Source organism: Macaca fascicularis, chromosome 3 (genome assembly GCF_037993035.2).
Source record: "Macaca fascicularis isolate 582-1 chromosome 3, T2T-MFA8v1.1".
NCBI classification, from domain to species: Eukaryota; Metazoa; Chordata; class Mammalia; order Primates; family Cercopithecidae; genus Macaca; species Macaca fascicularis.
The window spans coordinates 35170702-35197151 of NC_088377.1; the positions used below are offsets into that span (position 1 = coordinate 35170702).

At 54.5% G+C, this 26450-nt stretch overlaps 1 protein-coding gene across 2 annotated transcripts in view; it reads left to right on the forward strand.

The window, feature by feature from the left end:
- ELFN1 (extracellular leucine rich repeat and fibronectin type III domain containing 1) overlaps positions 1-26450 on the forward strand; it is an 82859-nt gene that overhangs the window by 40880 nt on the left and 15529 nt on the right. For both annotated transcript variants that reach the window (XM_005549000.5, XM_045389771.3), the window contains exon 2: positions 2916-3079. The gene's annotated coding sequence lies outside the window, so the exon portion shown is untranslated. The remainder of the gene's footprint in view (positions 1-2915; positions 3080-26450) is intronic.

The following is a 26450-nucleotide window of genomic DNA, read 5'->3' on the forward strand; positions in this document are numbered from 1 at the left end:
CAGCCTGGCCAAGATGGTGAAACCCCGTCTCTACTAAAACTACAAAAATTAGCCAGGCGTGGTGGCGGGTGCCTGTGATCCTAGCTACTCGGGAGGCTGAGGCAGAGAATTGCTTGAACCCGGGAGGCGGAGGTTGCAGTGAGCCGAGATCGCACCATTGCACTCCAGCCTGGGCAACAGAGTGAGACTCCATCTAAAAAAAAAAAACAACAAACAAACAAAAAACCCAGCAGCTCCACATCTTCCAAATCCCACCTTGCACTGCTGCCACCCACACCACCCTGAATCTCCACGACATGCAAATCTGGGCATGCCCCCTGCCTTCCCAGTGCAGCCCCTGGGCCAGCAACTGCTGCGTGTCAGATCACCAGCAACCCCAGGAATCCCTGATCGATGCTGGCTGTTCAGAAGCGTGGATTTCTAGCAGCAATGCAAGGGCCACTGTGAGGTTGTCTAATCACCTTCACTCCTGTAAAGCACACAGCCCCTGATCGATGCTGGCTGTTCAGAAGCGTGGATTTCTAGCAGCAATGCAAGGGCCACTGTGAGGTTGTCTAATCACCTTCACTCCTGTAAAGCACACAGCCCCAGAGAGACCACCCTCCAGGCCTGGCTGGCTTCTACAGGGTGGATGAATGGGCCCCTGCACCCCATCTTGTGTCCCGCCCCGCAGGTGCCATGTGTTGGCAGATGCCAGGTTGGATGTTGGGTTAAAGCTCAGGCCGTGCCCGAGGGGGTGCGTTGGATGCCTGGGCCTGCATGTGTCTGAGTGAGCCTTTGTGGAGAGCGATGAGTGTGCCTGTGCACGTGAGTGCATGCCTCTGTGCGTGCATGCATGTGTGAGTTCATGTGTATGTGCACACATGTGCAACCCGTGTACCTATGTGTGCACGTGCATACGTGTGTGTGTGTGTGTGTGTGTACACTCACAGTCTGCTTGTGACGCTAATGGAGAGTGAAACGCTCCAGGGCAGGTGCCCTGACGTGCACACCGTGCCCAGCACACACGTGTGAGAACACACAGAGCCCACTCCCACGGAGTCTGGGCCTCTGCTCGCAGTGACACGGTGGTTCCGTGATGCCTGGGTGTTCCGCCTTTGGATGGCTTTGCTGGAAAGTCTGAGAGCAGCTGGAAATCCGCGTCCTGGCTGGACCCCTCCACGTGACTATGGGCTGGCCGCACACGTCTGTCACCTAGTCTGTAATACGGAGTGCGTTGCAGAGCTGGGCTAGGTATACAGTAGGCACTCCGCAAGCATACATTCCTGCCTCTCCCCTGGGGCGTTGTGGGAGGCTGGTGGACAAATGCCCTGCGTCGCAGCATCTGCCCTCCCAGCGCGGGAAGCAGGGGCAACCCTGGGGCTGATGGGTGCCCTGGGAGGGACCTTGGGCAGGACCAAGCAAAGAAAGTGGGCATGGGCTGAGTAGACGGCAGGGGGGCTTACGGGGCAAAGGCCTGGGGCAGAGCAGGTGTGGGCCTGGAAGCCTCCCACTATGTTATTTCAGTTACCTTTTCCCACACAGGTTCAGCCTCATTAGCATATTCAAATACACACCATTATTATTTCAATTAGTGGTTAAGTAATTATCTCTAACTGATGAGCATCCCCCCACTTCCCCACGTATTTTTTGGTTATTTACATCCGCTTCTAACCCACAATTTTAGGTAATTACATGCCACTCACTCATCTATTTGCACACACACACTTCCGCCAGCGACAGGTTCCTGCTTGCCTTCTAGCACTCGCTCCAGCTCTGGAGCTGTGGGAGCCGGGCACAGGCAGACAGACCAGGGGGCCCCTCCTGACCCCTGCCAGGGCCTCCTGAGGTTCCCTCAGCCTCCAGGGGCACAGGTGCAGCAGAGCCCAGCGTCAGCCCCCTGCCTCCACACCAACCTTGCCAAGCCCTTTGCACCCAGAACCCCTCTTTGTCCTGCAGACACCACCTCCTCTGGTCCCTGCACCCCACCAGTACCCCACAGTGCTTCCCCTTCTGCCCTCCAGGTGCAAAGGCGTCATTCATGGGGCTGGGCTCTGCACCACACCCCAGCTGTGCGTCCCTGGCAGGATGACTTCTTCTCAGCCTCAGTTTCCCTATCTGCAGAATGGGAATCAGGTACCTCCTCATGGTGAAGAAAGCAAGTATGCTGGTGAAATGAGATGAGGCCTGGAGAATCCTCAGCACCAGGGCTGGGCATGCAGAACTTCCTGGGATTGATCCAGTGGGTGGATGAATGACCTGACCTGTGGGTAGCATAGTTCACTGACCAGCCCAAGGTCTCTTGCTCAGCAGACCAGCTCAGAGCTGGGCTTGGGCCTGAGGCTTCTGCCTCCTGACTTAGTTTCCTTCTCGATCATTGGCCTGGCCTGGCACTTGGCATCCTCTACTCCCAGGCAGCTGGGGTGGGAGGTGCCAGGGAGAGGGCCCTGCTAGGGATGGAGCCAGGGTCTCTACCTAATCAGTCCAGCCTGTTGTTTCATCTGCCTTCACCTCATGTAGGGATGTTGGATGCAATGTGCCTGGAAGGTTCCCATGGACCCAGTGGCCCCAGAAGTGGGCCCCACCTTTGCCCCAAACACCTGGGCCACCGCCAAGTGACTAGAGCTGGAATTGGTTGCAGTGACCCCAGGTCTGGCAACTCCCTCGCTCTGCAGTTCAGCTCACATCTTGCATCTGCTGTTGGCTCCTTTCCCCTCTGTCCCGGCTGGCGCCTGGCTCCATGTGTCAGCCTGCTCTGTGTGTCAGGAAGTCCCCAGCCTCTACGATTTGTTCTTGAGTTGTGACGTACCTGCAGTCCGACACATGTGTGACCAACAGCTGGTGGCTCCGGCAGATGGGGTCTTCCAGCAGGTGAGACGGCTGCAGGAGGCTGTGCTCCATCCCTCCTCACCCTCCTCCCCTCTATCTCTGTGCAGGTGCAGCTGCCTTGGCGACCATTTGTCCTACAGTTTGTCTGGACCCAGGCTGTCCTGTGTGCTGGAATGAGGCGAACATGTCTATGAGCCCGGCAGGGAGGAATCCTCCAGCCTATTCCTCGCTGGTACACCAGGTTGTTGGCAGGCCCTGACACGCAAGTAAGGTATGCTCTTGTTCCTCATGCTCTATGCAGGGGGTTGCAGGGAAGGGGGACAGGAACAATTCCTAATGACCTGTGAGTAGGTGTGCCTGGAAGGAGATGGAGACAGAGCCAGGTGTCCTGCAGAAATAAGCATTTCTTAGGGATTGACCCTGGTTCAGTGGTGCTGCCCTCAGATGCAGAGAGTGGACAGAGGCCACGGGGGTCGCCTCGGAATTGGACAAGAGGAGCCTGGGGCTGACGGAGGACCTGGAAATGGTCTAAGTAGGTGGTGGCCATACTCGGGATATGCCCATTATCCTTCCTGACAAGCCAGGATCAACCCTGAGGATTAGAGGAGACTTTATCTTCTACCACTTTTGTGAACAGATATGGTCCAGTGTTGGAGCATAAAACCACTATGTGAATAACATGGCGTAGGTCACATAGGTTAATATTGACTTGCAGTATATATTTGAAACAGGTTCTTGTCTGGAACAATATATACAAATTGTTGAATTGAATGCCTAGGTGAATAGGGGGGTGGAGGTCTCCATCCCAATGGCTTGCCAGATCTTTTGGTGACCCAGTTATGCAGTGTCTTTTCTGAGTTTCATCCTGCAGTGGGAAGGTAGCTGGACAAGTTTTTTTTCTGCAGCATTTTTCAGAAATAGCAGATATGTCCTCTCTGGGCAACTGTACTTTGGATTTGGGAAACTTCATCCAGTTCTGGGACTCCAACTCAGCAGCTTTCAAATTTAGCAGGTCCTGTTATGTAGTTTGTCTAATAGAGCTTGGTTGTAATATCTAACTTGACCAGAAGGAGGCGATATTAAGTGACACAGTACACTGAAAAGTCTGGATTTTAGACTGTGGGTTTCCTCAATAAATAACTCATCTTCCATATTAAAGAGTTCTATATATTGAATTTATTTAAAGTGGTTGTGCTGCTTATGTTCTGCCAATTCCAATGGACCACAAGAGGAAGGCATCTGGGAATTTTCGGGTTCTCTCCTTCGTTACATGGGGGGACAGAAAGAGCCAATCCATCTAGAACCTCCCAAGTCTTGCCTTTTTCTGCTGATGATCAGATGATTCCCCAGACCCCTCCTCAGCTTTTAGAGGGAGGCTTCTCAGGAAGACAAGTTGAACTGGGCTCTGGGGAGGGATCCCAGAGGACCTCGTTTCCTGGGCTCTGTCCTGCCCCCTCGCCCCTGCCACTATGGCATTATTTGAAAGCCTCACCAGGACTTGGTAGGGAGGAGTTCCACGCACAGCACTGGCCCTGCCAACAGCTTGTAGCATCTCCAATTTGGGAGGCCCTCAAGTTGCATCTGTTGCAGCTGTCTCATGTTACAGGTGGGAAAACTGAGGCCCAGGGGGCCACATAGTGATGCAGAGTCAGATCGGGGCAATAAGTCTCCTCTAACTCACAGGCCAGTGTTCGTTTCTCCACGTCTTTCTCCTTCCTTCCGACAAAGGCTGGCAGGCGATGGGGTCCCCAGGACAGGCTGCTCCCTGCCCAGGCCCCAGCCCCTGGTCCACTGCACTGTTAGCTCTGTCCTGCTCTACTGCCTTGAATATTACCTAGAATATTAGGCCTGGAAGACACCTTCGGGATCATGAACCTATCTTTCTCGTTGTGTAGATGAGGAACTTGAAGCCCAGAGAAGGGAAGGGACTCACGCCCGAGACCACCCAGCAAAATCTTCACAAAGTGGGGGCGAGGCCCCAGATGTTCCATGACCCCAGCCTGGAGTTCCCTGATGCACAGGGGGGCTGCCCTGCCCGAGCCAGGATCAGCAGGGACTCAGACGCCAGCCCTACCTGGCCCCATCTGTGGTCTTCCTCCTCCCCAGTGGGATAGTCTCTCCTTCCCATCTGGGATCCCTCCAAGCCCTGCTGACCTTGATACCACCTTTGTATTCCAGGGAAGATCCCCTCCTCCTGGGAATATATGGACCAGGCTCCTGGGGGGTTCACAGTGAGAGCCCCGGGTCCAGGCTGCGTCTTCAGAGTGCAGCGATGTCTTCCCCGTGTGCAGACTCTGTGTTCCATGTGGGTCTGTCGGTTGGCCTAGAAATTGGAAACGAGGGAACGAACCCGGGGTGGGTCCGCTGCGCAGGGATGGGTGGTGGCAGCTGCCACTGAGGCCAGCCTGTGGGACCCCTACTCAGCCTGTGCCCCAAACATCCAGAGGCCAGAGGAGGGGAGGGGAGGGAAGGGCAGGGAGTGTGGGAAGAGGAGGAGATGAGAGAGGAACAGAGAGATCCAGAAAATATAGAGACTTCTAGAAAGAGGAGGAGACAGCCAGAGGCTCAGAGAGACATGGGAAGGAAAAACCTTGAAGAGAGAGAGAGCGAGCGAGAGAGTGAGAAGGTGAGAGCGAGCGAGAGAGAATGAGAGCGAAAAAGAGCGAAAGAGAGCAAGAGCGAGAGAGCACGCTCAGAAACAGAAATCCCGGTTTTCAGTTCTTCACGTATTCATCCAATCTGTGTGATCACCTACCGAAGCAAAGCCCTGTGACAGTGATCTGCACCTGCCCCTCTGTGGGCAACAGTGTCCCCACCTGAAATGTGAGGATGTCCCCACAGACCCTCTCTCGATGGGGCCTCCCTGGGCTGGGAGCTCTTGGGAAGACAGGGCAGTCTGGGGGAGGGGGCGGCAGCTCGGACCATGCCAGGAGCCCAGGAACCCCCGGCCTCCAGACTGAGACCCACATTGCGACAGACAGAACACAGAGGCCCACAGGGCTGCGGCAGAGTGTGGACAGTTAGGGTGAGGCTAGCGGACTGGGCTGTGTGGACCCCAGGCCATTGCACAGCCATTGGGGATGGGACAGTGGTTGGGAGGCCTGAGCTGAGCTTTGCTTGAGATGGTCAGCGGCAGCCACGGGCCTTCCCTCTCTGTGTCTTTACATATGGGGGTCCTTTTGCCTGGAACACCCTGTCCCCCAAGTTTGTCTGATTCTTTTTTTTTTTTTTTTTTTGTAATCTTGCCCTGTCGCCTAGGCTGGAGTGCAGTGGTGCAATCTCGGCTGACTGCAAGCTCTGCCTCCAATTTTCAAGTGATTCTCCTGCCTCAGCCTCCCAAGTAGCTGGGATTACAGGCACCTGCTGCCATGCCCGGTTAATTTTTATATTTTCAGTAGTGACGGGGTTTTGCCGTGTTGGCCAGGCTGGTCTCAAACTCCTGACCTCAAGTGATCAGCCCGCCTCAGCCTCCCAAAGTGCTGGGATTACAGGCGTGAGCCACCACACCTAGGCTTTCTTTCCTTTTTAAACGTCAGACCACCTCTGTCCTGCTGGGTTTTGGATGTGAAATGCTGTGCAAGTCATTTCTACCTCTGACCTCCCTCTTTTATCTCTCATCTTTTATCAGGACAGCTTCAAGTCCCTGCCCACATTTTATCTATAAAATAGGGAAAATAAGGCCCCTCCCGGGAGGGAAGCCTTCAGTGGGATGTGTAGACTGCCTGGCATCAAGTAGGTGCTCATTCAACCACACTGGGCATTGCCCTGAGCATGGAATGGGAACTCAGCAGTCTCCAGAACACCGATGCTCCATCCGTGTTAGTTTGTGCCTTCCTCCCAGAGATGCCTGTCCTTCCATCCCAGCCCAAGTTGAGGCTCCTTCAGGCTCACTGCAGCCTGGTGGGATCACCCCAGCCCCGTAGCCTCCAGAATCCTCTCCAGGCATGAAATCTCTGTCTTCTCTCTTGCATCAGCTCCACGGTGCTGACTCTGTGCTGTGAGCCTCAGAGCCCGGCAGGTGGGAGACGGTGCATAAACGTTTGTTGAATAAGTAGATGGGACGCTTCCCAGCCCGGCCCACCTCAGAAGGCAGGTGGTAAGACAGATGGGCCCTGGCTCCTGTGCGGTCTGATGTTGGAGGCAGCTGCTTCGCTGGTCTTCCTCAGGAACTTGGGGATGGGACGCATTGTTTCCGAGATCCCTTCTAGGGACATCCTTTTGTCATTCAGCGAGTTGAAGTTTCCCAGCTTCTAACACCTCTGCCCCTCTCCTCCATTCCTGCATTCAAGGCCTGGTCCCTAGAAGTTGCTTTTATCCAGGCAGTGATTGAGACTTTAGAAGGGGCTCTCTGGTATCCTGTGACCCTGGGTGACCTTGGCTGGACTCGTTCAGCACCAGGGAGAGAGGCCGGGGGTGGGCCGGCGGCTATGATAGGAGGTAGAGGCCTGTTCAAGACAGTAGGGCCTGGGAGCCCAGAGAGGTGAGCCCAGACCCTGTCTGCAAGCCCCTTCCCCTTCGTAGGTCTCAGTTTCCCTCTCTGGGGAGTGGGAGCGATGCCCTTGCTGGCAGAGGTGCTGCTGAAATGCAGGGCTGGCATCCCAGCGACTCGCCCAAGGCCACCTCACCAATCCCCGCATGCTGCGTGCAGCCGCTCCCCCAACACTGCCGCACGCCCGGCTCCCCTCCCCCACCTCTCCAGGAGCAGTTATTTATCTGCCGGAGGGTGACAGGCGGCTGTGGCTGGTGTGTTGAGCCGCCGTCCAGAGATCAGCTGGCGGCTGCCGAGCAAACAGCGCGAGCTAATCAGCAAAAGGTCACGCCAGCTCCCGGAGCCCCCGCGTTTGAAGTCTTGCCTCACACGGGCAGGCTGGAAGGAACCTGGGACGTTGAGTTAGTGGCTCAGTGACCAGGACAGCTTCAAGTCACTGCTCACAACTCATCGCCCACTTGACCAGCCTACGCCTCTGAGGCTGCGTCTTCTAGAGATTCCCCAGCCCCAAGGGAAACCCATCCCCTGTCTCCAGGCTGAACAAACCCTCTTGCGACAGAGGCTCAGCCCCCAGCATGCGGAGGGGCCAGGCTTAACCACCCCAGCCCTGCCGGCTCCCCCTGCCCGGGACAGACTGTCCCTCAAAGCAGCAGTGCAGGGCTGGGCAGCATCCCCACCAGACTCCATTCACCACTCCCCACACCACCTCCGACTTCAAGCCTACCGCCTTCCTCTAAATCCATTCACTTTTTAAAAACCTAAATACATTTATTTAAAAGGGAAGCTTTATAGCACTACTACAAATGGAAAACAAGCCTCTCTTGCCATAAATAGAATTCATAATCATAAAAATAAATTCAGTGGAAACAAAACAATGTTATTAAATTCTAGTTGGATGCTGTAGCCCCGGGGGAGGTTCGGAGCCCAAGGCCTGCCATTGCTTTATTAAAACGGGAGAGCGGTAAGTGTGCAGAGGTGTTCAAGACTCACCAACCCTGATCTGAGACTTTCTTCTTGTTGTAATCAAGAGTATTAAAGTGAGAGTAACTTTCTCATAAAATGATTCAGTAGTATTTTATGCTGTGTCAGCTAGGGACTGAGTTTGTCTGTGCAAGACAAACCTAAACACTGCATGATTGAACCCCACATGGGGGTCATTTTTCTTATGCAAAGAGGGTGGCAGTGGAGCTGGTACATAGCCTAAGGGGGTTGTCAGTGGCCCAGGTTCCTTGTAGCTTCCTGCTCTGCAGCTGTGGACATTTGTCCTCATGGCCTCAGGATGGCTGCCACACCTCCGGCCATTGTATCTGCATCTCAGGCAGGAAATCAGGAAGTGGGTAGAGGTGAAGAGGAAGGGAATACACCAGCTAAGTCTGTTCCTTATCATTAGGAAGGTAGCAGCCAACACCTGAGCCGTTCTCCTGCCCACGGCGGTCACTGCTGCCTTTCGGTTGGTGCTTACTACATGTCTTATTCATTTGCCAAGTGGTTATTTGGCACCTACTAGATGCCAGGCAATAGACCTTGTCCCGGTGGTATTCACAAGGTGCATGCTGACATTTGTAAGATGAGCCACAGCCCATTCTGGGGCATCCTCCAGGGGCATCCCTTAACCCAGCCTGGGTTCTCCCTGCTTCCGCCTCCACCCCACACCTGGCTGCTTTTCCTCACAGGAGCCCAGCACAAGGGCAGCGGCTGCCTCCATCCTATCTCACCTCTGCACACACTCGGAACTGCCCAAGCCCAGCCTGGATGGAGTCGCCCCATGGGCCACCCTGGATGAGAAGGGAGCTGTTCCTTTCCCCTCCCCGGCACCTGGGTCTCCTGCCAGCTTCTGCCTCCTGCAGAGCCCCTTCCCTGCCACAATCAACCTGCTCCTGCAGCAGGCCAGGCTGCAGGGATCCAGCTTCTGCTCCTAGATCTTCATTGGTCTTTTAATTTCTTCCTGTCATTTACATCATGTGACTCCTGTAACTTCATTAGCAGACAGAGGGTGTGACTGCAGATGCCCGGCCCCCTGCCTCTGGCCTCTCCCGCTGGGCAGGCCCTGGAGATTCCCTCCTTCCCCTGGGTCAGGGCTCCTGAAGGCTGCCTCCGGCCCCAGTTTGCCCATCCCTGCCGCAGACTTTGTCTTTCAGCCTGAACTCTGGCCTCCTCCCCTTGTAGACCCTCCCCCTGACTTTGAACTCTGGCCTCTGACCCCTGGTCTCTGACCTGCTCTTTGGCACCCAGCGGGAGGGATCTGTCCCAGGCCCAGGTTTAACTGTGGGCGCCATTGCTCACCAGCTGTGCACACAGAGGCAAGTCATGTAACCTCTCTGTGTTCTTCCTCAGTGAGTTGGGGGTGAGGGTCTGTAAGTGAATGAGAAGCCAGGAGTCCTCTCAGCTGTGCCTGCTCCCCTTCCACTTGCTCCCGTCTCCTGACCACCCTGAGGTTCTGCCCACCCCGAGGTCCTACTACCCTGCAGTCCAGCCTTGGCTTGAGCTACCTCCAGGTTGCCCTGCTGGTCCCACAGCCAGAGAGTCTAGGGTCATCGTGCTGTGTGCTGTGGAGGCCCAGGCCCCAGGGGGTCACACAGCATCTGGTGAGGTGACCGCCTGGCTAAAGTCTGAAGCCCTCTTGGGGCCTTGGTGTGTGCCCGGCAAGCCCTCTGGGCAGGTGCCACTGAGTCTTTCTCCCCCATCCTCCCTCCATAGCCTCAGCTGCCTTCCTTCCTGCCACTGGACATGGGTGTACGTCTGTGTGTGCATGCGTGTTTGCATGCCCCAGGCTGGCCCAGCTACAGGCCTGCACAGGTGTGATCCCCAGGCCCCCTGCATCCCCGAATGGGGATACAGAATATCCACATTCTGTACACACAGTTGTGTGCATCCCTGTGCATACATGTCGCGTGATGACCCCTGGGGGCTGCGCACATGCCGTAGCCATCCCTTCCCCCTGCAAACTTAGCCCCAGTGACTCCCAGCCAGGGCTGCAGCCACACTCCCCCAGCCCCACCCGGGAAACTGTGAATCCAGCAGCGAAAGTGGGTCAGAGAGCGTGCGGGGGAACTGGAGGGCCTGGGGAGGAGGCCAGCGCCAAGGTCTGGCTTGACGGCAGCCATGGAGGGGGAGGAGGGAGGAAGGAGAGTTGGGAGAAGAGGAGGAACTGCAGGGGCCAGGGCACAGGTGGCCAGCATGGGGCATGGGAGCCAGAGGGAAATTAGCAGACAGGGCTGTTGTTTTTCCATAGCAATGATTTGATCCGGAGAGACGTGGCCCAGAGCTCAAGGAGCTGCTTCTCTGTCAGAGTGTGCAGGAGGGAGGAGGGGGAAGCGTGGAAGGAGAAGAACACGTTTACTGAGCACTTTCTAGACGCAGCCTCTCCGTAACACCAGAGCCCTGAGCGATGGGCATCAGTGGTGCCACCACACACAGGAAATAGAGGCAGACAGGGGCTGTGCATCTGCCCAGAGCAGGAGCCCAGGAGAACCGTCCAGGCTCCAGTATCACAGCCTTGCTGTTCTCTACATGGAGATCACAGGCACCTGGAGCAGCCCGTGGGGCTCTCTGCCTGCCCTAGCTTAGGCTGCTTAGGACGTTGGAGCATCCTGGCCTGGCCACTTGCAGCATGGCCCTGAGATGCCATGAGTACCTCAGTGGGCCGCAGTTCCAGGCTTGCTCAGCTGACACGCTAAGCCTCTGGGACACCCAGGAAGGGGCAGGTGGAGGTAGGCAGGGTGCCCAGTCTGCAAGCATATGCTACGGTCTCACTGTGTGCTCCACTCACAGGAAGGTACGGGGGAGCTGGAGCCCTAGCTGTGACCCTGGGAGCCCAGGCCTGGCTGGGAATGTGGTTCATGGGGGGCCCTGACCCTCCCAGAGAGGAACGATGCACGCATGCAGAACTCAGAGAATCAGACAGATCAGAGTGACCTTCTAGGAAGGAAGAGTGTGTGAGAGGGGCACAGGGGGCTTCTGGGTGTGAGGTGAGAGATGGCAGAAACGGTGGCGTCTCCACCACGCATGGCATGTGCAAAGTATAGGGACGGCCAGGGTGGAGCTGTGGTGCCAGGGTGGGAAAAAGAAAATTGGGCATGTCAGGGACAGATTGCAGGGGAGGAGGAGGAAGTTGTAGTCCTGCTTCTCCTCCCTTCCCCATCTACCTAGAGTACCTCCAGATTGTGCCAGGCCCCCTCCCTTGTCGTCTGCTCCTCTGAGCGAGAAGCCTCTCATCTGTATTAGGTAGGGACAAGCTGTTGAAGAACGGTAGTTTAAATAAGATAGAAGTTTATTTCTCTTTCACAAACAGCCAGAAATCAGTGGCCCAGGGCTGGTAGGGTGGCTGTGTCACCATCAGCCGTAGTTTCCACATCTGGGACCAAAGTGGCTGCTCCTGCTCCCACCATCACATCTGCATCCCAGCTGGCAAGGAGCATGTAGGCCCATTCCTTTTTTTTTTTTTTTTTTTTTTTTTTTTTTTTTGAGACGGAGTCTCGCTCTGTCGCCCAGGCTGGAGTGCAGTGGACGGATCTCAGCTCACTGCAAGCTCTGCCTCCCGGGTTTACACCATTCTCCTGCCTCAGCCTCCCGAGTAGCTGGGACTACAGGCGCCCGCCACCTCACCCGGCTAGTTTTTTGTATTTTTTAGTAGAGACGGGGTTTCACCATGTTAGCCAGGATGGTCTCGATCTCCTGACCTCGTGATCTGCCCATCTCAGCCTCCCAAAGTGCTGGGATTACAGGCTTGAGGCACCGCGCCCGGCCTAGGCCCATTCCTTTTAAGGGAGTCGTTCACCAGTGGAACACTTCAACTCCACTCACATCCTGTTGGCTGGAATGTGGTCCTAGCTGCAAGGGCAGCTAGAAATGTAGTATTTTGGTGGGTCCAGCTTAAATTTGGAGTTCAATTAGTAAAGGAGGAAGAGGAGAATGGGGACCAACGAAAGGTCTTGGCCACTGATTCCTCTGGACACCCTGGGGCCGCAGTACCTTGTAGGAAGAAGGGAGAGTAGGTCATCCTCAGCGGGCCTGGCTGACGAATGGGAAGTAGCACCAGGGGTAACTGACCCCTCCACAGGGCCTCTCCTGGGTCCTGGCTGAAAGCCTTTCTCGCTACAAGTTGAAATAGGAGGAAATCATTAGTATGCGTTGAATGCAAAGGTGCCCAGAGAGACAGTGACCATGTAATCTAGTGTCCAAACCAAAGCACTTCTGAGAGTACAAAGAGGCGGCATTTGTAGTGACGTCGGGACAGTAGGGCGGACCAGGATGGGCAGTCACCCACCTGGAGACCGTTCCATCTGTGTTCTGGCTGGGGAAGCTGAGGTCCTCAGTCACACCAAAGTTAATGATGGAGCCATTCTAGGACTCCAGAAAGGCCCCCTCCCTGGCTGTGTTGGTTCAGATTCCCTCTTGCCCGTTGTTTGGCTTGTGGACCTCAGCTCCGACCTGTCTGGCATCCCATCCTGGACAGAGGGGTCTTGGGCCTCTGCCCTCATTTATCTTCCTGAGACCCTCACCTCCTCTGAGCCATACTCCAGGGGTTCTTAGGATGGGATGCACAGGAGGCTAGAAACGTGAGCTTCCTCTTTTTTTTTTTTTTTTTTTTTTGCCCCCAAGAGTGTCTGGGACCAATCCGGAGCTGTCCAGGGTCCTGACCGCTTGCATCACATCCAGGATTGAATGAGTGCCTCCATCTCCACCCCCAGGGGTTACCAACAGGGCCCCGCCCACCCACAGGACCAGCTCTGGGCTAGGCAGCCCCCTCTAATTCCCACTTCCACAGCCAGGGCCCTCTGGACACACCCACCCCTGGAGACCCCTGTGTCTTAGAGATGGCCCCATTGTTCCCCAAGCCTCCCAGCCCCCGCAGTGCCCTCCCTGCCTCCCTCAACCGACAGAAGGAGGAGCTGAGTTTAGATGGGGCCACAGACTCTGATTCTGTGAGGACACTGCCCTTTCCAGGTCTGCTGGCAGACCTTTGGCATCTTCTTGAAAACGAAAGACACAACAGAGCCCAGAGAAATCTCCCCAAATGGCGGGGTTCGAAGCACTGGGATCAGGCCAGGAGCAAATGGCTAGGAGGCGGGGGGACCTCCCCCACCATCATCTCTGCAAACCCTTCCCCACCATCACCTCTGAAAACCCTCTCCCACCATCACCTCTGCAAACCACCCCCCCTCAACCATCACCTCTGCAAACCCCAGCCCCAGCCACCGACACTCAGGTGGGGGCCTCCCCCACCATCTCCTCTGCAAACCCCAGCCCCAGCCACCCAGCAGTCCATGTCCTGGGTTCCCCTTTCTTAGCCCAGAAATAAGACTCAGCTGACAGCATCTTGGCACAGCATCCTTTGCGAGCCTGATGCTGCCTGGAGATGTCCCAGCCAGACACCTCTCCTTTTAAACCCCACCCTCTGCCCATTCTCCCTGTCCCAGGGAAGCCAGTATCCTTGCACTCAGGCCCAGCCTGGATGGAGTCCATGGCCTTTGCCCTTACTCCAGTGGGAAGACGAAGATGGGAACAGTCGGGGGGCAGACGTCTCCGCAGTGGGCCCCAGGCTTCCTCTGCCTGCCCTTGATTTTCCCAGAGGCCTGCTGGCTCACGCCTGCCGGGAGGCCCAGACAGCTGCTGGAAAGGGGCAGCCAGCTATGCCCCAGCAAGCCTCAGGAATGGGTCCCCAGCCTCCACCCAGGCACAGCGAGAACACCGAGGCCATGAGCCAGGGAACCAGCGTGCAGGTTTGTGGCATGAATGAATGGAAAACCGCGTTCAATAACCCGGCCGCATCTAACCAGGCAGGTGGTAGACCAGATGGCTCTTTGCGCCAGCTTGTGTGCCAAGAACCTCAGCAGGTTGTGATGCCTTTCTGAGCTCCTTAAAAGCTCCTTCCTATTCTAGTGCATCTCAGGCCCTGGAGACCACCTCTCTCCCCTTCCTGTGGTGGGATCCCCTCCTCCCCCCAGCACTCCCCCACCACCTAGTACTTGGATCTCTCTTCCACAGTGTAAGCTCTTACTTTTATTATGTAACATAGAACATCATTGTATTATTGTCTAAAGTAACAACTACTAAATACTGAGCATGAACAAACTCAGACCTTGCATGCTCGGGTGACTGTGTGGCCTCTGGTACAGAGGCAGCGCCACACCCATCCTGCCTGGGCCCAGGTCCCAGCTGTGTCCCTTACCAACGTGTTCCATGTGCTCTCTCTGTGCCTCAGTTTCCCCTTCTGGAAAATGAGAATGATCCGAGGACTCTCCACATCATAGTGTTTCTATGTGTTTAATAACATGTTTAAATAAACATGTGTCAGCGCTTGCACAATTAAACATTGGATAAAAGCTGTCTGGCATTACCGTAATGAGTTCTCTCATTCCTGTGAGGTAGCTGAGAGGCACAGAGAGATTTAGCAACTTGTACTGGGGGAGGGAGAGCTGGTGGGAGGCAGTTACGTGACTGATCACTCACTCACCCTCCTCCTGGCTGCCCAATCAGGCCTAATGTTTTCAGGGAGGTACAGGGGTGTCACCTTGGAGAGGGATGACCTCACTGTGTGACTCAGGGAAAATCCCTTTCCCTCTCAGGCCCTCAGTGTGTAGGTGCAAGCTCTCAGCGGGCAGATGCCAATATTGGGAGCTTCTCTTGATGTGACTCCAGGCACGCTGGAAGGCACACAGAAGGCAGCGAACTTGCTGGACAGTGCATCCCATTTGCCCTGTGCCATGCCATAGCATGGTGCCTGGCACATAGTAGGTGCTTTAAATGCCTTGTCAGCTGGATGAAGAACAGCTGGGGCCTTAAAGCCATCAGCCTGTGAGATGAAGGTTCAGCTTCTCATGGGCACCATTTTACACGGCATCGAGTTACACACCTGCCAAGCCCACCACGCTCAGTCCATCAGGTCTTTCCTCAGTGCCCAGTGGAAGCCAGGCCTGTCAGGGTGGAAGGGGGTGTTCTGAGGTGGGGACGGCCTGCAAAACCATCGCTCACCATCTGTTGTCCGGGGGTCTGTGAAGCCAGTCAGTACCTCTGCCCATGGCATAGGGAGGTCCTGGAAGGGAACAAGAAGGCCCAAGCTCAAGTCTCGCTCGTCCCCTGTGACTCTGTGACACTCCCTCCCTTCCCCTCTCTGGTCTTCAGTGATTCCATCTGTGCTATGGGAGCTTTTGTGTGACTCACTGCCAGAGGCCCCTGGCTTACGGCTCCAGGAACGTTCTGGGATGGGTACATCTCATCCTTTACTACAACAGGTATGAAGTGGACGGTCTTTTACCCCAGCCTTGGGAATGGCTGAGCTGGTCAGGGGCCCAGGTGGCCCAGGCCTGGTCCTTGGGACTAGAGAAACAGTGCTTAGACCAGACAGGTGGTCCAGCTGGAGAAGGGGGCATATTAACAAGTACAGGTGCTTAGCCCGACCTAGACTTACCAAATCAGGACCCCAGAGTATGTCTTGGAAGCCTCTTTTTCTAAACTTCATGAGTGACCTTCACAGCTAGCCCAATTTAGGATACTTTTTTTTTTCTTTTTTTTTTTTTGAGATGGAGTCTTGCTCTGCCACCCAGGCTGGAGTGCAGTGGCGCGATCTCGGCTCACTGCAACCTCCACCTCCAGGGTTCAAGCGATTCTCCTGCCTCAGCCTCCCGAGTAGCTGGGACTACAGGCGCCCGCCACCGTGCCCCGCTAAGTTTTGTATTTTTGGTAGAGATAGGGTTTTACCATGTTGGCCAGGCTGGTCTCAAACTTCTGACCTCAAATGATCTGCCCACTTCAGCCTCCCAAAGTGTTGGGATTACAGGCATGAGCCACTGCACCTGGCCAGGAGCTACTTTTTTAGTCCGCCTTCCACCCCAGTACTTTAGTGGCGTCTCTGGTGTCCTGCCTCTCGTTGTATACCTCCGCTAACGGGGAGCTCAGTCTTACGTGGCAGCCCATTGCTTTCTAAAACATTTTAAAATTGATTATAAAATATTTAAGATGTCTCAAATATTTAAGTAATCCCCTATAAATATTTCACTAGTTATAAAATATTTAATACAATCAATGACCTAAGGAATAATACAATGAATACCCAAATACCTGCCCCCTTCCCAGCTTAGTCCCTGTGCACTAAGATCCTATATCCCTCTTTCTCTTTAAAAACTTTTTTGGCTGGGCGCAGTGGCTCATGCCTATACTCCCAGCACTTTGGGAGGCCGAGGTGGGCAGATCCCATGAGGTCAGGAGTTCAAGACCAGCCTGGCCAACATTGTGAAACCCCATCTCTACTAAAAATACAAAATTAGCCAGGTATGGTGGCGGGCGCCTGTAATCCCAGCTACTCAGGAGGCTGAGGCAGGAGAATCACTTGAACCCAGGAGTTGGAGGTTGCAGTGAGCAGAGATTGCGCCACTGCACTCCAGCCTGGGCAGCAACAGTGAACCTCCATCTCAAAAAAAATTTGTTTTCATAGTGGTCAAATACACATAAAATTCACCATCTTACGCATTTCAGCATGCAGTTCAGTGGTGTTCTGTGGATTTACAGCGCTGTGTGACAGACCCCCACAACATTATTGTGACACATTTTTTATACTATGACCATATTTGTACAAATGCCTATGTAATACACTTTTGCCAGCTCTGAAGCTTTGGATATGGGGTGTGATACAGTAGGTATCTTGGACAGCTGTCTTGTTGGCTGGGAGGCATATTTGTGAGTGGGATCCACTCTGTGCACGTGACCCAGTGGTTCCTTCTTTTTCACTCCTGCATAGTATTCCACCAAGCCCATGCCTCACAAGGTTCTGGTCCACTCTCTCGTGGACATCCGGTGTCCGCCCTGTCACCATTATAAACAATGCTGTTTGGGACATCTTTGGGTAGCTCTCCCGGCTTCTCTGGGGCTGTGCCCAGACCTGGGGCTTGGGCTCTTGGGCTTCGAGAATCTTTGCCTTGGTGAGATGTTGCCTAGCTGTTTTCCAGCACTGCACACGGCGTCCCACTCTCATCGTCAGGCGTGGAGAAGTCTCTGGGAGGATGAGGAGTGGCCACGTGCAGTGCCTGCCCTGGGTGGGGGAACCTTCTGCTGTAGGCAGCTCTGCGAGCTGCAGTGCCCCTGACGCGCCTTCCCTCAGCCAGACATCCCATCTCCTCCCACTTTTTTTGGATGAGCTGACGTTGTGTTCCCTCCCATTGGGGCCACTCGTTCACCTGGTAACATGCCCACGCTGACCTGTAAGCCACACGGGATGTGGTTAGTCACACGGGCTATGGGGCCAGGCTGCCTCGGCTTGGGCCCCGGCCCCACCACTTAGTTGCCGTAGGAACTCAGGCAAGTTCACGAACATGTCTGCACCTCATCTGTAAATTGGAAATAACAGCACAGATGTCACAGGGTTACCATAAGTATCCAACATGTTAATATATGCAGAGTTTCTAGCACAGTGTCTGGCGTGTGGTGGGTGCAATGTTAGCATGAGCTTTTATGATCTCCTTGGAGGTCTGAAACCAAACCCTTCATCGTGGCTAAGCAGTACTGGGCAGAACCAGATCACCTCCTCTATTCTACCTAACGTACCTCTATTAAGTCAACCCACGTTGCCTTCTCAGGTGGCCATGTTACCCTTGAACTTGCTCTTGGTCTTTCTGTTCCCTGAGGTGCTGTGCGGCCCCACCTCCCTGCTGGCTGGCTACGTGGGTGTGAGTTTTGCCCTGTGTGACTTGTGGAGATGAATTTGACCCTCAATCAGTCCAGCAGGAGGGAAGGCTTGGGTCTTGGTCCTGGCCCTCCTGCAAACTCTCAAATTTCATCCAAACTGCTACTCACAGGTAGAACTGGGTGAGGACAGAGCTCATGACCCCCGCACGGACCCCCTTTGGGGAACCCCAGCCCTTTGAGGGACTCAAGCGTAAGTGATCACTGACCACAGCCTTGCCGGAGGGCGGGTCCCCATGAACGCGACTCCCCACAGGGCCTGTCACAGAGGCAGGGTGTGTCTCACCCGATTCTTCTTGGTGGATTCGCAGGTTCACGGTCACCACTGCCCCTTCCTCAAGGTCAGGGTCATCTGTGCCTCACACCCACCTCCCCTCCTGCACCCCTGGGTCTCCTTTTGGCCTGGGTCAGCCTCTTGGCCAACTTCCGAGGGCATCATCACCTTCATCTCCTTACCTCACAGTGGACACTGGCCCTGCCCTGATGTCAGGTGCCAGTCCCCTCCCCACCATGCCAGGCATGGCCCAGGCGAGGCCCCTGTCAGTAGGGGCACAGCCCAGGAGGCAGAACAAGGTGTCACGGCCCAGCCCTGCTCCCCAGAGGGCGGTTCTGTCCCTAAGTAAGGTTGGGCTGGGGATCAAAGAGGGGTCTCCCAGAAGTGGGGCAGAGGCTAGGATTAGGGAGGGGGAGCAGGTGACCCTGACACCCCAAAACCTGGTGGGTGCAGGCAGTTTGGCCAGCAGCAGGGGCCAGACACTGTGTTTGGGGAAGAAGGAACCCAGGGAATAGGCTGATGACTCCCACAGGGAGGTTGCCCGTCCAGAATCCCGCCCACAGCTGGCGCTGGGGCTCTTGGCAGCTGGCGGGGGCCCTGGTGGTGTGGAGAGGAGAGGAGAGGAGAGGAGACAGTGGGACAGGACAGGGCGCAGGCGAGGCCGGTGACAGGTGCGTGTGTCTGCCAGGTTGGTGCAGCCTTAGAGAGGCGGGAGCTAGACAGACGGGAGGGAGGGAGGGAGGGCGGCAGGTGCGAGGCAGAGCGGGGGTGGGGTGGGAGCAGAACACAGGCCTCCCTCCGGGGCCTGGCTGCCGTCTCATTGACTAAGTCACTCCTGAGAGGGTGCACTCGCACCCCAGTTGGGTGGTTTCCAGTGTTGTCAGCTTCAACGAAAATGGAATGTCCTCTGGCTGCCCCAGCTGTCGGACGCCTGCCTGCTGTGAGTCAGTAATTAGATGCTCGTGTGTCTAACACATGTGTGTGTGTCTGTGTGTGCACATCGGGAAAGGGTGGGGAGGAGCAAGTAGTAGACCCATGGCTGAAGGGGCCAGAGGCTGAGAACATGCCCACATATGCACACACAGTACACATTCACACAAAAGTCACACTCACACACACACAGTACACACTCACAAAAATAACACAGTACACACTTGCACAAAAATCACACACACACAGTACACCCTCGCCCAAAAATCACATTCACAAATACACACTCGCACAAAAATCACACAGTATGCCCTCACACAAAAATCACACAATACACAAAAATCACACTCACACGCAAATACACAACTTGCACAAAAGTCACACTCACATACACACAATGCACACTCACACAAAAATCACACTCAGACACACACTGTTCTCTCCCAGGGCCTAGCGGTTCTTCAGCTGGAGAACGCAGGGCTCCAAGGTCCCCACCCACCACGGGCCTGACCCCCCCTTGCTCCATAGCGACCACACCCAAGCTCTGTCCAGGCCACCGTGCTGGGATGGGGACATGAGCCACTGTGGGTTTCTGGGTGGTGCTCCCGCCCCAAGCCAAGAGCCGCAGTCCTGCCTGCACGGTGCCTCTCCAAACCCTGTCGGTTCTTCCTCACCTTGGCCCTTTGAAGCCTAAATGAGAAGACCTATTTATAGCAGTCAGCATATGGACCCTGCCAAATGTGCCCGCTCAGACATATGCTGGCGGCACGCTCAGCCCGACACTACGCCAAGTCCCTCCCCAAGGCCAAGCCAGCCCAGCTCCCCCGAGGCCTCATGCCCACCAGCATGTGCTCTCCTGGGTCCCTGGATCCCCTGACATGTGGTGGCTGCTGCAGAGGGAACCCAGGCCTCCACAGAGAGCTAGCCAACCACTCGCTTCTAGCCCAGGCTCTGTCCAGGGAGGTCCCCCAAGTCCCTTCTGCCCCCACCTCCTGGATACAGACAGGTGGGCAGGTGGGAGGTGACAGCCAGAGGCACAGCAAGGGCATCACCTTGAGAAGAGGGGACGGGCCATCGTCCCAGCCTCGGGTGGGACATGAGCCCAGCTATTAGCAGTAGGGCCCGCAGGTGGGCTGGGATGCCTCCTCCACCAGAACTCTCCCCTGCATGTCCCAAGTTCTTCCACAGGGGACCCATGCCTACTGAGACAGGAGCCAGGCTGGGTTCTTCCCATGTGTCCTTTTATTTAGTCCTTCCAGGGTCATTTTACAGGCATAAAGATTGAAGCCCAGGGTGGGTGGGCCACTTGCCCAGGGGCACACAGCAGCAAGCAACAGGATCGGTGTCCAGCATTGGGGTCGGACTGTGGGATTCCATTACTCATGTTCTCTTCAGCGCTCAGAGCCTCTGTGATCCATGAAGACAACAACCCTGTTCCGTCCATCTTGGTTCCCTCCCTGTCCACCCCCAAGCACTCAATAAATACTGAATGAATGAATGATTGTGAGAATGAAGGATGAATGAGCACACGAGGAAGGTGGAGATGGTGAGTGTGAGTCCCCAAGCTTCAGCCAGGCTTCTCCACCTTGCAGTCTTTCTCTTCTCTCTGGGGTAGCTAGAAATGATGAGACAAAGTCTTTTATTCTGATGGGGTTATCTCCTGAGGCTTTTATTCTGGTGGGAGTATCTCCTGAGGCTTTTATTCTGGTAGGGGTATCTCCTGAAGCTCAGATATTTCCAGGGGCCAAGAAACTAGGGCTGAATCCTCCTTTTTCTCTTTTCCATGAGAGGGACAGGGAGGGGAACTAAGTCTTGGGACCTTCAGTAGTGGGATGCCCCTATGGTCAGTCCTAGGCTGCCCTAGAAGGATAGCCCCAGGCTGTCTCCCCAGCCCCACTCAAGGGGCCTCCCTTCATTTCCTCATTCAACTCAAGGACTCCACTCCCTTCCAATATTCTGTCTGCCTGGATGCCTTGGCCTTATCCAGTAGTCTTTTTTTGATTACCCAGGGTGGCATGCAGTGGTGTGATCATGGCTTACTGTAGCTTCCACCTCCTGGGCTTAAGGAATCATCCCGCCTCAGCCTCCCAAGCAGCTGAGACTACAGGCATGTGTCACCATGCCCAGCTGCTTTCTTATTTTTTGCAGAGATTGGGTCTTGCTTTGTTACCCAGTCTGGTCTTGAACTCCTGGACTCAAGCAATTCTCCCACCTTGCCCTCCCAAAGCTCCGGGATTACAGGTGTAAGCCACTGTGCCTCACCTCCCCTAGTCCTTATTTGCAGCCTGTTGGACTTGTGAACACCCAGGGAATGGGCCTTCTCTCCACCCAGTGTGCAGGGGAGGGGTTTGAGAGAGGCGGAGACGTCCAAGCACCGCCCCTTTGCATGGGCTGTATTCTGTCCAGAGCCGTAAGAGGCAGGGCTGGACTTGGGTCCCAGGCCTTCCTGCTCCACCCAGGGGCCTCTCTTTCTGCCTCTCCTGCTGCAGGTTGCCAGGACAGGTTTTCCCTTAGGGCGCCAAACAGGGCTGAGAATAGGAGGTCTCCCCCAGGACCTGTGGTCTGCACCATAGCCCTGGAAGCAGCCCCTGCTCCCCATCCCCCCCCACCACACTAGCCCCTGGGGAGGAAGTCCAGCCCCTGCCTGCACCCTCCCCAGAGGCTCAGTGACTAAAAAGGGCAGGCTCTTTCAGACCAACCCCATTCTGCGGCCTTCCAGCTGTAATTAATGTTTGCTGTGTCATTAGAGAGATTCTTGATAGGCTCTGACAGGCAGAAGGTTTGCAGAGCTGGCTGGGTGAGCAGAAGCCAGCTGCCAACAGCCACCCAGTCCTCCTCATTCAGGGTCCTGGCCACCTTCCCTCACAGAAAGCCACTGTGCCAACGCTCAAGGCCCCCTGGTTTGGGGACACCTCCTGGGCTTTGTTCAGACCCCCCACCTTTCCTTCTGTCCTCGCAAATGCCACCGACGGCTTTGCAGACCACTTCACGCCCCAGGCAGCACACAGCACATGTATTGTCTCACGTTCCCCCCTCCAGGAACCCCAGGGTGATGTTAGTATTTTCAGTTTTCAGAAGAGAGAAAACAGAGGCTGGGAAAGACCCAGAGTTTTGTGAGCATCAGGAACTGAGTGGGAGGATCAAGCCCCGCCCAGGTCCCAGCGCCTGTCAGAGAAGGGGAGTTTCACACCAGCTCCTCCGTGTGCCCAGCATGTTCACAAACACAGCACATCTCACTCTCATGATGGTCCTGTTAGTGGCTATCAGTGGCCCCATTTGTCAGAAAGGTAAACTGAGGCTCAGAGAAGTTAAGGACATTCTGCAAATCGCCCAGGTGGGGAACGACCAGCTGCTCAGGAGGCAAACTCAGCTCAAAGCTCAGCTTCTCCTGCCCCGCAGAGCTGCCGCTGCTGGCTTCCCCTGGCCCTCACACCACATGGAGCCCCTCTGCTCAACTCACCGCCAGGAGCCCTCCAATTCTCCAGTGGATTCTTAGAGCGAGAGCTCGGCCCCCTGTAGTGGACGGGGAAAGTGAGCTTGGAGGAGGCCTGGGGCTCGCCACCCACTCCCTCTTACTTGAGGACTTGGGTTTGGCGTGAGTCAGTGATCCACCACTGCCCGACAAAGTCCTTTCACCCCAGGGGCTCAGTGCAGGCTCCTTTTGCTCAGGGTTCCTGGGTCAGGCACTGGGAAGGGCTCAGCAGGGCGGTTCGCCTCTGCTCAGCAGTGGCTCCTTCGCTCTCAAGCCAGTGCCACAGCCCTGGCCTCTCGGTCTCGATGGGACCACACCCCCCACCACCCAGGTCTCACAGCAAGGTGCTGGGAAAGCTGCTTTTCTCACCTGGTGGCTGCTTCCATGACACAGGAGGCAGGGAGGCCAGCCTAGCTAGGGGCTGTGCCCAGGATAGACATGGCTTCGCTTCTACCAGTGCCTTGGTCAAGGCTATCTCAGGCCAACCCAGATTCAGGGGTGCTGAGCTAGACCCTGTGTCTCAGCAGGGGGTGGCAAGGTCTCTGCAGACTCCGGGTGGGAGGTAGAGATGCAGCTGTCTTTTGCAGACAGGGTCTGCCCTAGCAGTCCTGCCTTGAGCCCCTATTTATTTCCTGCATCTGTTCCTTTTCTCCTATGTCAGAACGGCTGTCCCGAAGGGGCTGAGATGGCAGTTTACTCATTTTGTATTCTCTGTGCCCTCCCCTCCCAAATGCCTACCGGGATGTCCATCTGTCAGCACGGATGCCCCGGCACATAGACCAGCAGGTCCCGGGAGGTGGGTGGGGGTGGTCTCACAGGCCTAGCCTCACGGGCAGGGAGCTGGGGTCTCCCTCCAAGGCCCTCGGCAGCCCCACCTGATGACCAGCCCCTCCCAGAGGCCATCTCTGAATCCGCCGCATCGGACGCCTTCCAGGCGGTCATGAGCTCTCCCAGAGGAGGCTGCTCCGTCATTCACCCTACTTTGAGCCGACCCTGAATCGTGCAAATCTGGAAAGCACAGAAGATAAATGAGGCGTGACATTTCACTTGAGAACGTGATCATTCACTTTACAAAGCGGCGTGTGGTGTTTGCTTGTGGGGCTTTCCGGAACACATCCACCGGGGAGGGGGCCAAGCTCACCGAGCCAGGGGCTTCCAGCAGCAGCACTGTTTGATAAGCTGGAGGAGGAAGCCAGGACAGCCTCAAACCCCCAACCAGCCAAGACCCTGCAGGAAATAAAACCCCACGCTGATGTCACCCGTGAATATTGGATCAAAAAGCCTCAAAGACACTCAAGGAAATCCAATTCCACAGACTATCGCAGAGATAAGAATCAGCCATGATTATGTAGAAGTTAAACAAAGAATTCAAAGTTGGCTTAATGTGAGATAAATCTATTAATAAACTACACAGTGTCCACAGGTCAGCTGTCATGCACATTCATAATGACGAAAGGCATTTGATAAAATCTAGTGCCAATTTCGGATTTTAAAGTAACGGCTAGAAATAGAACCAGAAACACACTTCTTTATCGAAGTCAAGAATCTGTCTCAGTTCAACAGCCAGAATCATTCTAGGTGATGAGATTTTTTAATGATTCCCATTCAAAAACTTATATTAAAAAATAGCAAGGCTTTCATCATTGTCCAGAAATTCTGGACATAGCAATAAGACACGAAACAGAATTAAATGGGATGTCTACAGGGAAGAATTGTAATTATTTGCTGACAATATGATTCAAGACCTTAGAAACCCAAGAGAAGCAACTGAGAAAAAAAATGACTTAATATAAAAATTTAATACGAAGGTGCTGGGCTGGAAATCAAACAAACATATACAAATCAATAACTTTTCTCTGTACTAACAACAGCTAGTCGAGACACATAATTAAATAAATGGTCGCCACTTACAACGGCACCAATAAAATAACAACAAAACCCTCCCAATTCCCAGGAATGAACTGACAAGAGAAATTTAGGATCATTATGAAAAACTCTATAAAGTTATCCTGAGAGATATCAAATAAAACAAGAGTGGTGAGACGTGCCGTGTTGGAATATTACCCAAAAGTTATTCTAGAATTAATTCATAGGTTTAATGCAGTCCCTCAACAGGCTGGTGGCGAGTTTTACCAAGCGAGGGAAAATCATTCTAAAAGTTCATCTGAATGAATACTCAAATGGCAAGAGTAAAGAAATGCAGAGAAAAGGAAGAATGATAGATGTCCTTCCTACCAGATATGGAAGCTTCTTACAGACTTACGGTGATTGAAATTGAGCTGAATTTGGTCAAAGAAGAGAAGGGAGGTGTTATCAATAGCAATAGGAAAAATGGTCCCACACAGAAGCCTCGTGACAGGGTAACCATATGACAGTATATTTTCCCAAATGGGATACTTTTAGAGTGACAAGGGGATATATTCACCATTAGACCCAGAGATAGACATGCACAGGGCCCATCCCAAGAAAACCATGACATAGGCCAATTTCGGATTGCCTTCCTTTACTTATTTATGTATTTTTTGAGATGGAGTCTTGCTCTGTCAGCCAGGCAGGAGTGCAGTGGTGCGATCTCAGCTCACAGCAACCTCCACCTCCCAGGTTCAAGCGATTCTCCTGCCTCAGCCTCCCAAATAGCTGGGATTACAGGCCCCTGCCACCACGCCTGGCTAATTTTTGTATTTTTAGTAGAGACGGGGTTTCACCATGTTGGCCAGGCTGGCCTGGAACTTCTGAGCTCAGGTGATCCATCTGCCTCGGCCTCCCAAAGTGCTGGAATTACAGGCGTAAACCAATTGCCTGACCTGGTTGCCTTCTTTTATAGGCAGCTATAGAGTTAATATTTCCCTGAATTCATTCAGCAGGCATTGCCTACTCAATGCCTGGAAAGGAAACCCCAACTCCAGCCCTACCTGCCCCGAGCTTTCGGTGCAGAAGGTGGACTCCAGGTGGAGAGAGATGAGAATCAGAGCCTGGCAGCATGGGGTCACAGCGGAGCAAGCAAAGGCAGCCCCAGTTATAGACGCGAGGCTCCAGCTCCAACGTGGGGACCGAACAGAGAAGCCCACTGAGTGGGAGAACATTGGGGTGGTGGAAGGGGTTCATGTCCTAGGCAGAGGAAACAACATGTCAGCAAAAATGCCCAGGCAAATCACAGCCTTATATGGCAAAATGACAGCTGAGAGATAGCAAGGACCCTCACTGAGACCCGGTCAGCCCCTTTAAGAAGTGTGGACTCTTGGCCAGGTGCGGTGCCTCAAGCCTGTAATCCCAGCACTTTGGGAGGCCGAGACAGGCGGATCACGAGGTCAGGAGATCGAGACCATCCTGGCTAACCCGGTGAAACCCCATCTCTACTAAAAAATACAAAAAACTAGCCGGGCGAGGTGGCAGGTGCCTGTAGTCCCAGCTACTCGGGAGGCTGAGGCAGGAGAATGGCGTGAACTCAGAAGGCGGAGCTTGCAGTGAGCGAGATCCGGCCACTGTACTCCAGCCTGGGCGACAGAGTGAGACTCCGTCTCAAAAAAAAAAAAAACAAAACAAGAAGTGTGGACTCTCTCCAGGGTACTGGGGAGCCACGCAAGGTTGTAGGGGGTAGGAGGAGAGGCAGGAGACGTTCCAGCCTGGGTGGAGCTAGAGCACCAGAAATCAGCCCAAGGGAATAGATTACTCAATCTAGTGTCAGGACAATTTGTTGCCTATCTGGGGGAAGGGAGAAAATCAATTTTGATCCTACTTTACACCAGAGAAATGGTTTGCAGGTGATTGACAGTTAAATGTAGGAATTCAAACAGTGAAGA